At 35.2% G+C, this 13,803-nt stretch overlaps 1 protein-coding gene across 6 annotated transcripts in view; it reads right to left on the bottom strand.

The window, feature by feature from the left end:
* The window catches only part of CDH8 (cadherin 8), a 136,715-nt gene that overhangs the window by 35,972 nt on the left and 86,940 nt on the right, over positions 1 to 13,803 (bottom strand). The window lies entirely within an intron of this gene.

Below are 13,803 nucleotides of genomic sequence, written 5' to 3'. Positions count from 1 at the left end.
CAGTAAAGAAAAATCACTTTAAGTACATGTGTTATGGCAAGTAATGGCCAAGCACTGACAAGATGAAATGGTTTCACCTGCCTTTTTTCAAACTGAAAATGTCTTCAAAATTTGAAGCAGTAAAACACTTTGAGAGCTCACTAAGAATTTCAACCACTTCCACTGAAGCAGACTGATGCATTAGTTTCACAAAAACAAGGTCAAATATCCCTCTAGTTTTATGGTTTTGTTGCTCTCTTTTCTTTATGTTTTAATAAAATATACACAGAAATAAAATATACATCCACTGTACTGCAGATCAAGACAATTCCTCTTCACTCAGTGAGGCTCAGGCAAGCAAAAAGGTTGGAAACCTGTAATCTAAAGCATATACCTACGTATCCCCAGCAGTGAATGAAGAAAGGCAATGCTAGATTCTTGCCTCCATATACAGCTTGTCTTCACACCGATCAGGATTCAATGCTCAGAAAATATTCTTATTTGTGAATGGAGAGTCAGTTCTATTCTAAAGTAACAACAAAATTAAATTTCAACTAGTTTCTAAAATCTAATATCTTGTTTATTTTTTCCATTGAGCCACAAAATCATCAGAATTTAGAATTAGACAAAATCTTTCATTTTTCAGGCAGACTGTAAAACTGGTTACTGAAGTTGCAAAGAGTATAAAGTTAAAGACATTATCTCTTAACAACCTAACTGAATTTGTAAAGACTTCATTAGCTGTATATATGGCAATGCACAGCTCAGAGACCCTTATTTGGTCTTGCAGTACACGCAAATCACTGGGAGTGTCACCTCAGAAGCAAAAGCTTGGTTAGAAAGTTTAGATCATTGTGGTGAAATATCTAAAGATATTAAGCATATCTATACTTGATAGTCACTGGTCTTAAAAAGCAGTGCTCATTAAGAAACAGAATTATTGTCTGCCAAAATAATGTAAGTTCATCATTTATTTAACAAAAGGAAATCCAGTTTGATCCACTTTTCCCTCATTTAATTAAAGCACCCAAAATCACATCAAGGTTCTCTTTAAAAAGTCATAAACCGTCTTGCATTTTAACTAAAATTAAGTACCTGTATAAAAGTAGACTCTTGCATAATAACACTTCTTTATTAGTATTATTATCATCATATGGCTTGGAAATGGTTATTTCATGCTTCTCTGATTCAGTGAAATTTCTGCTCTAATAATATTTTAAATTAGAAGTCCTCATTCTAACAGAGAAATCAAAACAAAATCTGCATCACCAACTTAATAAAAACAACAGCACTTGTTTTATATCTCTCATACTTCAAACTTATTATGTTGTATTTTAACTGTTCTATTCCCCAAGCCTTTATCAAAATTTTATTCAATGGCATTAGTGAGACAACACAAATGCAGGACAAATTTATCTTTGTTTTTAAGTTGTTGGTTTCTTTATGCAGTCCTTTATCTCTGTAATAGAACAGCTTCTAACAATTCTTTTGCCATATAAAACTGACAAGTCTTACTTCAAGTATCCCGAGAAGCAGAGATGATACTGTGTAACAGAAATTTTATTTGTGTTGGTGTTTAACTGTAGAAATCACCTACTGCAGGAAAACCTGTGCTCATTTGTCTGAAGTGTTGCGTAATGATCTGATTCAAAAGAGACCAACTGCCTGAAACAGACTCTGAAACTCTCAGGAAAAAAACAACACTAATTGGCATCATTTCTTTTAAAAAGAATGGACACCATAAGCTCTTTCTCAATTAGGATAAAATGCAACCACCAAACCATAAAACAAACAAACAAATGGGTCTCCACGTAGATTTCAAACTGCTCACAAAATTCTTAACTTTTTAAAGAATGAGAATATACTGAGAGTTGTTGAATATCCATATAGGTATACATCGTATCAATGCATAGTAGAATGGATTCTGTTAATGGAGCTGAGACAAGAAACAAGCTCTTCTTCAGAAGTAATCTTCAATTTATATTTATTTCAGCACACTGGGACATACTAGAGGAGTACAGATTGTGGTGAAATGCTGCCTGTACAAGTGTGTAGGAGGGAGGGAGAAGGAAGAAGATGTGAAACATATTTATCAGACTTGTTCCGTAAGTTATTCTTCAGAAGAAAAATAACCATGGTGTTCAAAAGTTTTTTCACCTTTCAATAGATCCCTCAGTTTATTTCTTATGGTCTCCAAAAGAAAAAAAAAAAAAGAATAAATCAAGAATCAAGAGCAAAGCTCTATTAAAATTCTGCTTCTATTTCATCACTGATAAACTGCTGGAAGTTTAACCAAGGATTTGCTCAACATCTTTGTCTCCTTCCTTTTTATTTTCTATTTTTTATTTTTATTTATTTATTTATTTATTTTCACTTTTCTACCTCTTTGCTGGGTAAAATAGTCAGAAAATGCTTTTTTTTTTTTTCATAGCTATGAACAAATCAAGAATGGCCATCCAGCTAACATGTGAGAAGTGCATTTTGACTGCATATCCTGGAAAGGAGAACAAGGAGAAAGGGAAACTGAGGACAGAGCACATTTTCAAGTAAATTACTTCAAAGCTGAATATATGGTTAAAAGGTTTCCAGAGTTCAATAACTCCATCTGTAAAGAGTGACTAAGATAGGCCACCTACCTACTTTAATCAATACGTAAATGTATGGCTTGGGATAAAAGGCCATATTACACTTAAGGCTTGACTCTAGCACAAAAATGAAGAGTAAAATCTCTGTGATAGATGCAAAAGCCATGACAGAAATTGATATATATAGAAATTCATATTCTTCAGGCCTGGTTCAGACAAAGTCTTCACTTCCATTTTCTGTGGGGCTTTTTTTTTTTTTTCTTTTTTTCTTTCCCCTGCATATAAGACAAAAATTATTTAATATAGCCCATAACAAACAGAACATTTGAAGCAGTTACCACGAATTTGCAGAAAAATGAAACATGTCTGCAAAAAGACCAAACAGATCATTTTCTTATCTGTGACATTCACCTAACCTGGTACAGAGTTCTTTACTTGCTATTGCAGTAGGCAAGTAATTCAAACTGGCTGCATTTGTATTTGCTTTTCCCTTTCACTTCAAGGCCTGATTCCACTTCTGCTGATGTTAATCAGCTCTCTTCTACTCTGGAAGCTCAATCCAGTCCTCGCGGTTAATTACATTTCCTTACACTACATTACATTACCTATTTCCTACATTTTAAATAATATAAGATTTCAAATTTAAATACAATTTAAATTAAAACCACGACCTCATCTGGGTACTCTGTTAATATCAAAAATTTATAAAACAGTATCCTCTGTATCAAACAATGCTTTTTAAAATATTAGTATATTATTTTTGTATAGACACAATATGTATTGATGGAATCAGTTAGCTCCCATTTTGCATAACTGAAGGTAGGCTATAATTTGATATTCAAATGCAACCTCTTTGTTCTTTTTCATACCATTAAGCTGTGCAGTTTTTCAGCAGCCTAACACATAGTTACTCCATAATTACCTCTGACCTTCGGTAAATTGAAAGATCCATTTGCAAAACTGGGAGATGTTTGTAATTTTTTGTAGAAGTATTATATTTTGGTTGGTGAGTATGAATGACATTGTTTTCTTTGAGAGTACAGAGACAGATTAAAAAAAAAAAAAAAGCCTTGGGAAAGGAGAACTAACTTAGAATGGCAAAACTACACTCAAATGTAGTTTACAGCTGTGAAGAGGGTCTCTTCTACCCTAGCTGTAAGAGGAAGTAAAAAAAAACATTGTTTTGTTTAAATTTAGTCAAGCAAATTAAGAGAGGAAAAGTTATCTGCTGCTTCAGTGTGACAAAGAGGCCATAGTAAGTGAGCTGTAACTTCATCCCTAAAAGAGCTGAAGTAAACACCTGGTACAAAACTAAATCATATCCACCTAAGAGCTGGAGGGAAATGCCAAGCTTATGCAATTCTCCAACAAATCCAACAACCCAGAAATTCAAATTTCATGTCATCACAAATCACACTGAATGGTGAGCTCCCTTAAATCACAACATTTGTGTTTTGAAAAATCCAGTGAAAAATCGCCTCTATTTTTTCTCAGACTTTGTAATGAAAGTGCTAGCAGACAAAGTGGAGAGTAGATGTAACATGAGTCCTAATTACATGTAATCTACATACTGCATAACAGAGTGATTAGAATGCATTGGAGAAGCACTAGGAGAGAAGGGCAGTTAATAAATTAAGGGGAACAAAGGGATGGGGTAAGGCTTGAAAAGAGATTTAGAAGGGGCATCCTAACCAGGACCTGTAGCCCCTTTTCAATATTTGAGTAGCAATTACAGGTACTTGTCTTTTGTCAGAAGCTCTGCTTGCAAACAGCATGTCCTTAGAGACTGTTCTTCTGCATACCTAATTTTGACCACAGTGAGCTTTATACTCACCATGACACATAATCAAGATATATATGACACATCAATATGAGTAAACAAATACATAATTCAAAATAAATTATTAGTATAGCTGCTTGAGTGGGTTGTATTGGAAGCTGCTACAGTCGCATCAGGTATATGACAATGAAAACAATGCTGCTTTATTCACAGAACCTAAATAAATCCTTAGGGAAAAAAAGTGCACACTGCCAACATCCTTCCACCCACACATCTCTCCAGAAACCATGCAGAAACAACTGTTGGCAGAAAACAACCTCCATTTCTCATACAGTATTGCACTGTCGAGAATTGTTTTTTCTGATGAGGATGCAAGTCAGGCAGTAGTTTGCAATTATGCCACTTTCACTAAATTAACTGTGTTACGTCTCTAAGTGGTGAACTATTAGGAGTACAGAAACTAAATACAGTCTAAGTCATAACAACTATTAACAGTGGACTTGCAAGCCATAAAGAAAGGCAAGGTGGAAATGTTTGAAGTTATACCTTTTTTTTTCTTCAAAAGCAATGTAAATAAAAGAAAAATCAAGTTTATTTAACATTATAACTTCGGGAATAAGCAACAGCAAAACTAACCACAACTGTGATCTCTGGATGCGTCTGCAACTTCATAGAACAATTTTACAGTCCCGTTATTGTAAAAGAAGGCAGATCCCACTATAAGCTTCTGAAAAGTTTTTTTCCTTCATCTTTTTGGCAGCTACCAGTAAGGACAAAAGAAGCAGACAACAGGAAACCACACCTTTCCGTTACCTTTATTATGTAAACTTCCAATAGCAACAGCACAATGGAAAGACTGCTAGATCTTCCCTTCTTATGTATAACCATACCACAAACTAATTAAGGTTTCAGAACTTCTGAGGTGGTGTAATGAGTAAATTGTTGCTAGGAAGTTCTAAGTTTTCATTTCTAAATATCACATTGAGAACATGTGCAGAAAATATGGTTCTACTGAGTAACAGAATAAGATCAGTCTCAAAAAAAAACAGCAAACAGGCTGGAAGCAAACTGAAGAAGAGTTGAAGACAAAACAAACGTAGAGAGGCATGATTTGCTTGATTCCAAGTTAATCAAGAGAGCTGCACTAGCATAGAAGAGTCAGGAATCTGGCCCACACTCTACAGCAATTACATTGTTAATATGCTAATGCATCGTGCATATTAAAATGTTATAAAATATTGACTCAGAAATGCAAGGTCTTATTGTCAATTATAATTAGCTTTGAAATTTTATAATGACTAGCAGCAATAATAATAACAATAAGCAGACTGATTGAGGATGTTTGGAATATCTGAGGATTTTTATTTTAAATGATTTCATTATTAAAGCATAATAATTTATAGTTTAAATGAAAGCCCTCTCTTTCTTACTCTTAGACAAAACATCAAAATGCTTTAATAAAACTTTTTATCAAACACGTCTTTATTACAGAAGTATTTAAATTTTATCATTTTCAGAGCCAGTATTTATTTCTCAGCAGTCCTATTTCACTGATTTTATGTTTCCTTCATGGATAAAACTTCACTAGATGTGCTGATATTAATTCAGGTTCAGAATAAAACAATTTTTACTTGCACACCAATGGCAAAAATATCTCACTAACATATCAGTAGGCATCTTTACAAATCCTGTTTTTCAGCCCAGCAACACCATCATTGCCACCCAGCAGCCTCACAAGGAGCTCAAATCATGCTTCCCTGACCCTTTATTCTAGAAAAAAAGTGCTCTCAAAGAAGATTGACTAAACCAAGACCTACTTTAAAACCTCTACTCTGACTTGCTCTCATACTTCATACAGTCATACAGGGAAAAAACAGTAGATTTTAGATACAGTCACATTCTGCTTGGAAGTAATAAATCAATTCCTATCAAACTAGAACAATACTGCACATGATTTTAAAAAGGAATAATACTTGCTAGAAACAAGATATCTAGCCCTGAAAACAAAAAGAAGCGAGACTGTTGATTTCTCTATCCTTCTTATGTTTATTGCCTCCTCATTTTTTTTTTTTGTCCTTTTAATTACTCAGATGCTTTCTTTTTGCAGCTGCATTACATTCTTATCTCTGAAATCAGAGGTTGCAGCCTTTTATTTTGTTCCTCGTACCTGAATTTTAATTCTACATCTTAAATCAATGAGTCTACTCTATATACAGATTGTTTCATTAGTGCCCTCCTTTCCTATTTATATTCCTTCATAATATGGCCACTCCCATACTATTATCCATGTGGATCCTATCTACTGCCATTCATGAGCTATGAAAAACACTGATGGGAAAGCTTGCTTTGTGTCTTAATGCACTTTAATAGCAGAGAGCAGCAAATTACACATCATGCCATTCCTCCACTGACTAATTCTCTGCAACCCAATGGAACCTGTGGAGTTCTGTGTAGTCCTCTATTTACATGCCAGTGAATAAAAACCACCATACTAGACTCTGTTAGTGCAAAAACAATGAATCATCTAGTTCGAATTCCAATAAGTGAAAAAAAAAAAGAAGAAAAAGGTGAAGTGAAAAAGGTTAATATTCCTTGCTCAGAGACTGGTGAGGCTGTGGCACAGGCTGCCCAGAGAAGTTGTAGATGACATCACTGGAGGACCTCAAAGCCAGGTTAGGTGGGACCCTGAGCAGCCTGGTCTGGTGGCTGACATCCAGTCCAAGGCAGGGAGATTGGAACCAGTTGATCTTTAAGGTCTCTTCCAACCTAATCTGCTGTATAATTCTACACAATTCCTGAGATTCACCTGTTTATATCTCCATAATGGCTTATTTCCGTAGCTTTCTAAAACTTACTGAAATTTACTCAGTTCTAAATTAGAGTTAATTATATAATACATGAAAGTAACTCCTTAAAATGTTAGACTTACTGCTAAAAATGCCTATAGTCATTTTTACAATAAAAGGCTAAATAAAATAAATGAAAGCATGAGCAAAGGTATTCATGGCACTTAAATACATCATAGCTGAAGGCTTATTCTAAAGAGTAATTATGTCTCTTTTTCTTTTTAATTATTGCTTTTGTATTTTTTTTAGGTAATATACAATGTAGATAACTTTATTAGAGCATGTGCTGGGCGATGATTCAATTATTGCATTTATATTCTTGGTAAACCATAAAAAGTCTTCTTGGCTTTATGCCCTTTCCCATTACGTGATAAAATTGCCTCATACTTCTTCATTTCAAAAGAATGCAGTTGGTATATGGGTAATTACCTTTGTGAAATAGAACCCACAGCTTTGTCCTTGAGATTCCTATTCTCCATGCTTAGAAACTATTTAATATGGTCAAATTACCATTTCCATTTCAAGATTTTGTCTATATTTTCACCCTCTGCTTTGATTAAAAATTCACCAAATTTCCACTAGTCGTGGCAGTTCTGGTACTTTGCCAAACACTTTGGTGGAAGGAGATGGACTTACAAGCCAGTGGTATGCTTTTCTTTTGGGAAGCGTAGCTGAATAGCAAGGTTTTCTTGATAAAAACAGTCAATCAACATCAAAATAATAGCTCCCCGACTACATTGTCTGGAGTGTAAGGAAAACAGAAATTCAATTAAAAACCCTCATTCATAGATTACAACTTGGCTAAAAGCATTGCTTTAGGCTAACAAATATCTTCTCCCATGCAGTTCTGCATTCGGCTTGGAATTCCCCTGGTGACTGATTTGTTGCATGTCTGTGCATGTGTGAGAAAAGCGAAATTCTGGAAGAGCCTTTGTGTAACCTGATGAAACAGCTCAAATGGATGTGCATTTCATCCCTCTATCTCCTGCTATATAATGAAAAGGATGGAGTCTATACTAATTATAAAAGAACCTGTCCATGCTTGAATATGTTCACAGTGGTGTATCTCATAAACTGTTACATAGATTTGGTCTGAATGCAATTGAAGAAATCTGGAACTGCAAATTGTCAGAAGAAGGCTGGGAAGGAAACACCAGTCTCGAACAGTCCAGTCAGTGCTACACCAGAAAGCTTGGGAAATTTGGAGGTATCATCATTTAGATCTCTTTAAAGTTTGTGAGCTATGATTTCTGCCATTTGTTGGTGTGCTTTTCACAAACCCCACAGACTACAAACAAGAATACTTTTAGAAGATTCTTCTTGTTAAACCTGTGATATTATTCAATAAATTTCCACTGCGTAGTACTTGAGAAAAGGATTACTTCACTTTTAAAAGGGAATCTCAGGTAAACATTATTAATAATGGATGTATTCTGGCACACTTAAAAAAAAAGAAAAAAAAAGAAGAATTCAGTAGAATCCCATATCAAGCAGATCTCGGATATAGTTCAAGAGGGATGAAAATGCAAATATCAGGTTATTCATATTTAAGTTGGAGGAATATTAATGCAGTTGTATTCTGTTACTAATACGCATCTCTCTTGCCTAAGTTAGCTCTTCTGGGATAAGTCTTGGCTTTAGTTTCAAACTACATTACTTCTCCACTTATTGTTGCTTTTGATATATCAATTAACCAGAAATCACTGAAGTATAGGGCATTTCCTTACTATTAATGAGTAACACAGTGAGGACACTGAGGAAATATCTGCAGTGTAGCTGTTAATGGAAATGGGAATCCATGGACCTGGAGGCATAAAGTCGACAGAGTATAACTACTATATGCTTAGTGCATGTATGAGAATTTGATACCTTGAATGATCTGAAAGAACTCCATTCAGAGTCTGCACAAACTGTAGCAAAAAATGTTCTAATAAATAAATCATGTCTATTTGATTTTCCTTTAGTAGCTGAGAACCATTGACAACACGTAACTCCATAAGTACTGCAAAACCTATACAAGAACCTGAGAGAATACTGAGAAGGTTAGCTCAGCTTGAACTCTGCTCTGCTTCACTGCCCAGCAAAATTGCCAACCAGTTAATGCAAGCAACACAAGCATGTCAATGTGAACAGTAGTTACAGCTATAATTGTACCTCATAGAAACTAAAAAGTGCATTTATGTTTTCTGATGAATGGGCTTACATCTGACTACACAGATCCTCACTTTACTAGACTTTCCTGACTGTCAGAAATTCCATGTCAAAAAAGTACCAAATAACAAGAATGTGATATGCCTTTGTACACATACATACATTTAGAGAGAGAAAAAACAAACAAACAAACAAAAACCCACCAAAAAACAAACAAACAAAAAACAACAACAACAACAAAAGAAATGTCTGTAAGTTAATCATTCATACTTATTGCACTGCAATTCAGACTCTCAGAGCATACTTGTGAATGCCCACAGATTTGTTCTCTGTTTGGGACTTAGCTCCAAAGGGCCCAAACATAAAAAGAAGCAGATTCAGCCTTGACTTACAAAGCAAGGCTTTATCCATTCATTGTTCTCTCAAGCATCCAGCTAAGAAAACCTCAAAACTATGGCAAACAACTGTAAGCTCCTTAGCCTTTAGTCATATAAGTCTCAACCATATAACAACAACAAAGGAAAATCTCATTCATTCAGTATTTAAAATCCAGTCAGTGACAGAAAACAAAGTTCACCTCTCACATCCACAGACCAAAAAGTATGTTCTGAGGGAGAGTCATTTTGCAAATGAGTCTGCTTCACAGAGGCTGTGATCTCTTAGACACTCACACTCCAGTTCAGCAGAGTAAACTTGGCTGCATGTGAACGTAGAAAGAATATTTAAGAATCAATTCAGAGGTTTAATAATTTCCAGAATCTCTCTTGCCATAAGCATTAGTTTGTGGATTTCTTCAGTAAATTCTAAGCTGTATTTCAGAGTGATTTTTCAAAGACATCAAGGGGCTTTTAACATTTCTTACCAATCCTTGTGGTACAATTCATCAGTACAATGGCATCACTACGTAAGCATTAACTTTCATTAAATATGGAGATCAGTGAAGAGTGGTGCCCCTCAGGGTTGAGTACTGTGGCCAGTGCTCTTTAATATCATCATCAATGATATCATCAGGGGGTGAAGTACAAAAAAAAAAACCAACCATGGCCAGTAGGTCAAGGGAGGTGCTCCTGTCCTCTGCTTTGCACTCATGTGACCTCACCTGGAGTACTGTGTCCAGCTGTGTTGTCCTCAGGAGACACATGGATCTGCTGGAGTACATCCAGAGGAAGGCCACAAAAATGATCCAAGGGCTGGAACACCTTTACAAGGGCAGACTGAAAGAGCTAAGGCTATTCAGCATAGAGAAAGCTCTGGGGAAACCTGATAGTGGCCTTTCATTATATAAATGAAGGCTATAAGAAAGAAGGGGATAGACTATTTAGCAGGGACTGTTGTAATAGGACATAGGGAAATGGTTTCAACCTAAAACAGGGGAGTTTTATACTGGTTATAAGGAAAAGATTAGTATGAGGGTAATGAGGCACTGGCAAAGGTTGCCCAGACAGATGATGGATGCACAAGGTCAGGCTGGATGGGGCACCGAGCACCTGATGGAGCTGTAGTGTCCCTGTTTATTGCAGGGGAATTGGACTAGATGACATTTAAAGGTCCCTTCATACTCAAATGATTCTATGATTCTATACAATGAAAGCAATTAGAAACCACTTCACAGAGGCTAGGAGTCTTTCAGTGATTGGAAAGTGAAAGCAGGGAAATGCCACCCTCCAAAATGTATCACTTTGAATAGGTCTCAGAATATGAAGGTAATACTATAAGTGACTCCAAGAGCACAAATATATTTGAATTAGAGCTAGAATGTTCCTGTGAGTAGGAAACATTCTTCTTGTAAATGAAAATAAACTAAATCACTTTTTAGTCTGCTAAGTACTTACATTGAAAAGTCCCAATTAGCTCATGCTTTCATGTTTCTGCTCCTAGTTTTGCTAGACAAGGAAGGTTTAGCTTACCTTCTGAGCACTCAGAAAGATTAAAATCAAGTAGCATGTAAAATTATCTGAATCTGAATCTCTCCATCCTCAAGCTAAGTGAAAATACAGAAGTTATCTCAGTCAACTCAGTCCAATCTTACCCAGAAAGATTCCAATTCAGGACAGTGGTTGAGGGTTGATACAAAAGAATAACTCTGTAATGGTGACAGCAGAAAACTTCAAGGATCTTTCTTCCACTTAAGGCAGAAATAAAGGTGCAGGCAATGTACCAGCAGAAAGTTCCGAAAAAGTGATTTAAGTTGTGGCAAAACTTGGTGTCTATGAAAGTATTGATAAATCAGGATGTATTCCACCGTGTTGGCAATCATGATGAAGAAATATATCACTACTTATGATTGGTAAGCAGCTGTGATGGCAGTGAAATGGCCCAATCATTGCCCATATAAATACAGGTGAGCCCTGAACTGAATCTGGACAGCAGCTTGGTTAGGAAGAGAAAATGTTCCTGTATGAATGATAGCAATATATTTATTTTTATGGAAGAGGTAAGCAGTACATTAATGTTACACTCAGTAAAAGCACAGAGATTGCACAGTTTGCATTTTCATTTTCTGCTTGTATCTGCCTTAAACTGATTTCTGCTATTTTATAACAGAGATCTTGCTTATTACTGTGTTGTAAAAAAACATGAAAATGACCATTTTACCCTGCTTGACAATTGTATGAACATATTTAGTTTCTGCATTAGTAGTATATAATATCATCTCTTAAAGAAGCAGTCATAGCAGGCTATGAAATTCAGCTCTTGTTTTATGTAAATGTCAGATAATCATGTTAGGAATATCAAAACAAAACCAATACAACAATAAAAACCTAATTCAATCAATCCAGTCACAAGAAGGAACTTGAACGTTAAGCACTAGATTGGCATTATTATTTTCATGGTCAGTCTGAAAAGAAGCAATTTTACAACACTGATAGGGGCTGAGGCCCCCACAAAGTTTAATGATAAGGCTGATTTCTTACATAATTCTTAAATACAATCACATTTTTAAAATTTGAAGGAGGAACAGGCAGAATTGATTCTGATCTGGCTTAGAAAAGTGGAATTCTGTTAGCTTTGTTCTGATACACACATATATAAGGCAGGTCAAAGAAGAGAACTGGATTAGTTTCTTGAAAAATTCTTTTCATTTTTTCCTTCTTAGACTCCCAGAAGCAAATAAAATGTAGAATTACTTCACTTTACATCTTTTGATGTCTCAAAAGATTTGAATCACAGACCAATAATTCTCTTGATGCTATTGGTACGTCCTACAATCTGACATTGCTCAAGTCTTGAGAAAATTGGTATGGAGATTTTTCTACCTTTCTCGTTTAAAACCAGCTGAATTATTAAGTGGCTTGATATCAACTTGGCAATTGTTAAACTGCTAGTTGTAAAACACTGGAGCTTTCTTTCTTTATGCTATTAGATTTACTGCCTTGCCTTGGCTTTCCTGCCAGTCTTGTCACAAATTTATCAAGGTAGTGCTTACATTTAATAGTAATTATTGGGGCACTGTTTGTAATATTGCACTAATTAGCAATGAAATGCACAGATTATTAAGGTAGAACACAGTTTACAGAGGTTATAAATGGAGAGCTTCTTTTATATTCAGACATATCTTTCTCATATATGCATGCATTTCAGTTATCCCTCACTGATTCCTAATATGTTTGTATTTAAAAGCAAGTACCAGAGAAAAGTATTGGAAAATTAATCATCCAGTATGGGCCAAGTAACCACCTTTTATTCTGCTATTCATTCACACATGCATAGGTACAGCACTGTGATACTGAGCACCAAAAGTTTTGGATAATAACACTATATACTCAAAAAACTATACTCTGTTTGAAAAGAAAGCATCAAAATCATCTTGTTTTCTATATGCAAGAATTAGCACCAGAGTTCATCAAGCTCTAAAGACAAATTTCTTACAACAATGTGTCAAGTGTGCATGTACTTATGGGAATTATGCATTTATATATATTGATTGCTGAATAGATACTTAAGCAGAAATATTTTCTTATTTATGTTTCAGATAGATGAAAGACCTACTTCCAGAATCTGTTTTTTGCTGCACTATGACTGCCAAAATTATAGTCTAAAATATAGAACTAATATTAATAATAAATTATGTTGGCTCATCAGATCCAGCCAACAGCACAAATTAATCAAGAACTCTTCTTGAATAGAAATCTAGGACCCACATTCTGTGGCAGGGTGACCTGGCTTGGGCATACTCACTAGTCTCAACATTGTGTGTTCTTGTCTATGACTGTGTATGAGTAAATTTATTCATAGGCATCAAAGAGAGCTACTTTCATTCACTATTACCCACGTGCTTAGTCATTCACTGTATTGAAACAAAATATTTTCAGTGTAAAGAATCTCTGGGTTGAGTCTACTCTCTTCTTCCACAGTAGCAAACCTTTATTTCTTCTGTCTTCTAATAACTCACTGTGATGTGTTTTCCTCACTTACCCTATAAAACCTCTACAAATGTCATCATGTATCTCTTCAAACTCTA

Source organism: Coturnix japonica, chromosome 6 (genome assembly GCF_054131305.1).
Source record: "Coturnix japonica strain WE chromosome 6, WE-NBRP24, whole genome shotgun sequence".
Taxonomy (NCBI): domain Eukaryota; kingdom Metazoa; phylum Chordata; class Aves; order Galliformes; family Phasianidae; genus Coturnix; species Coturnix japonica.
The sequence above is the reverse complement of the archived record's forward strand: the minus strand, read 5'-3'. Positions and strand labels throughout refer to the sequence as shown.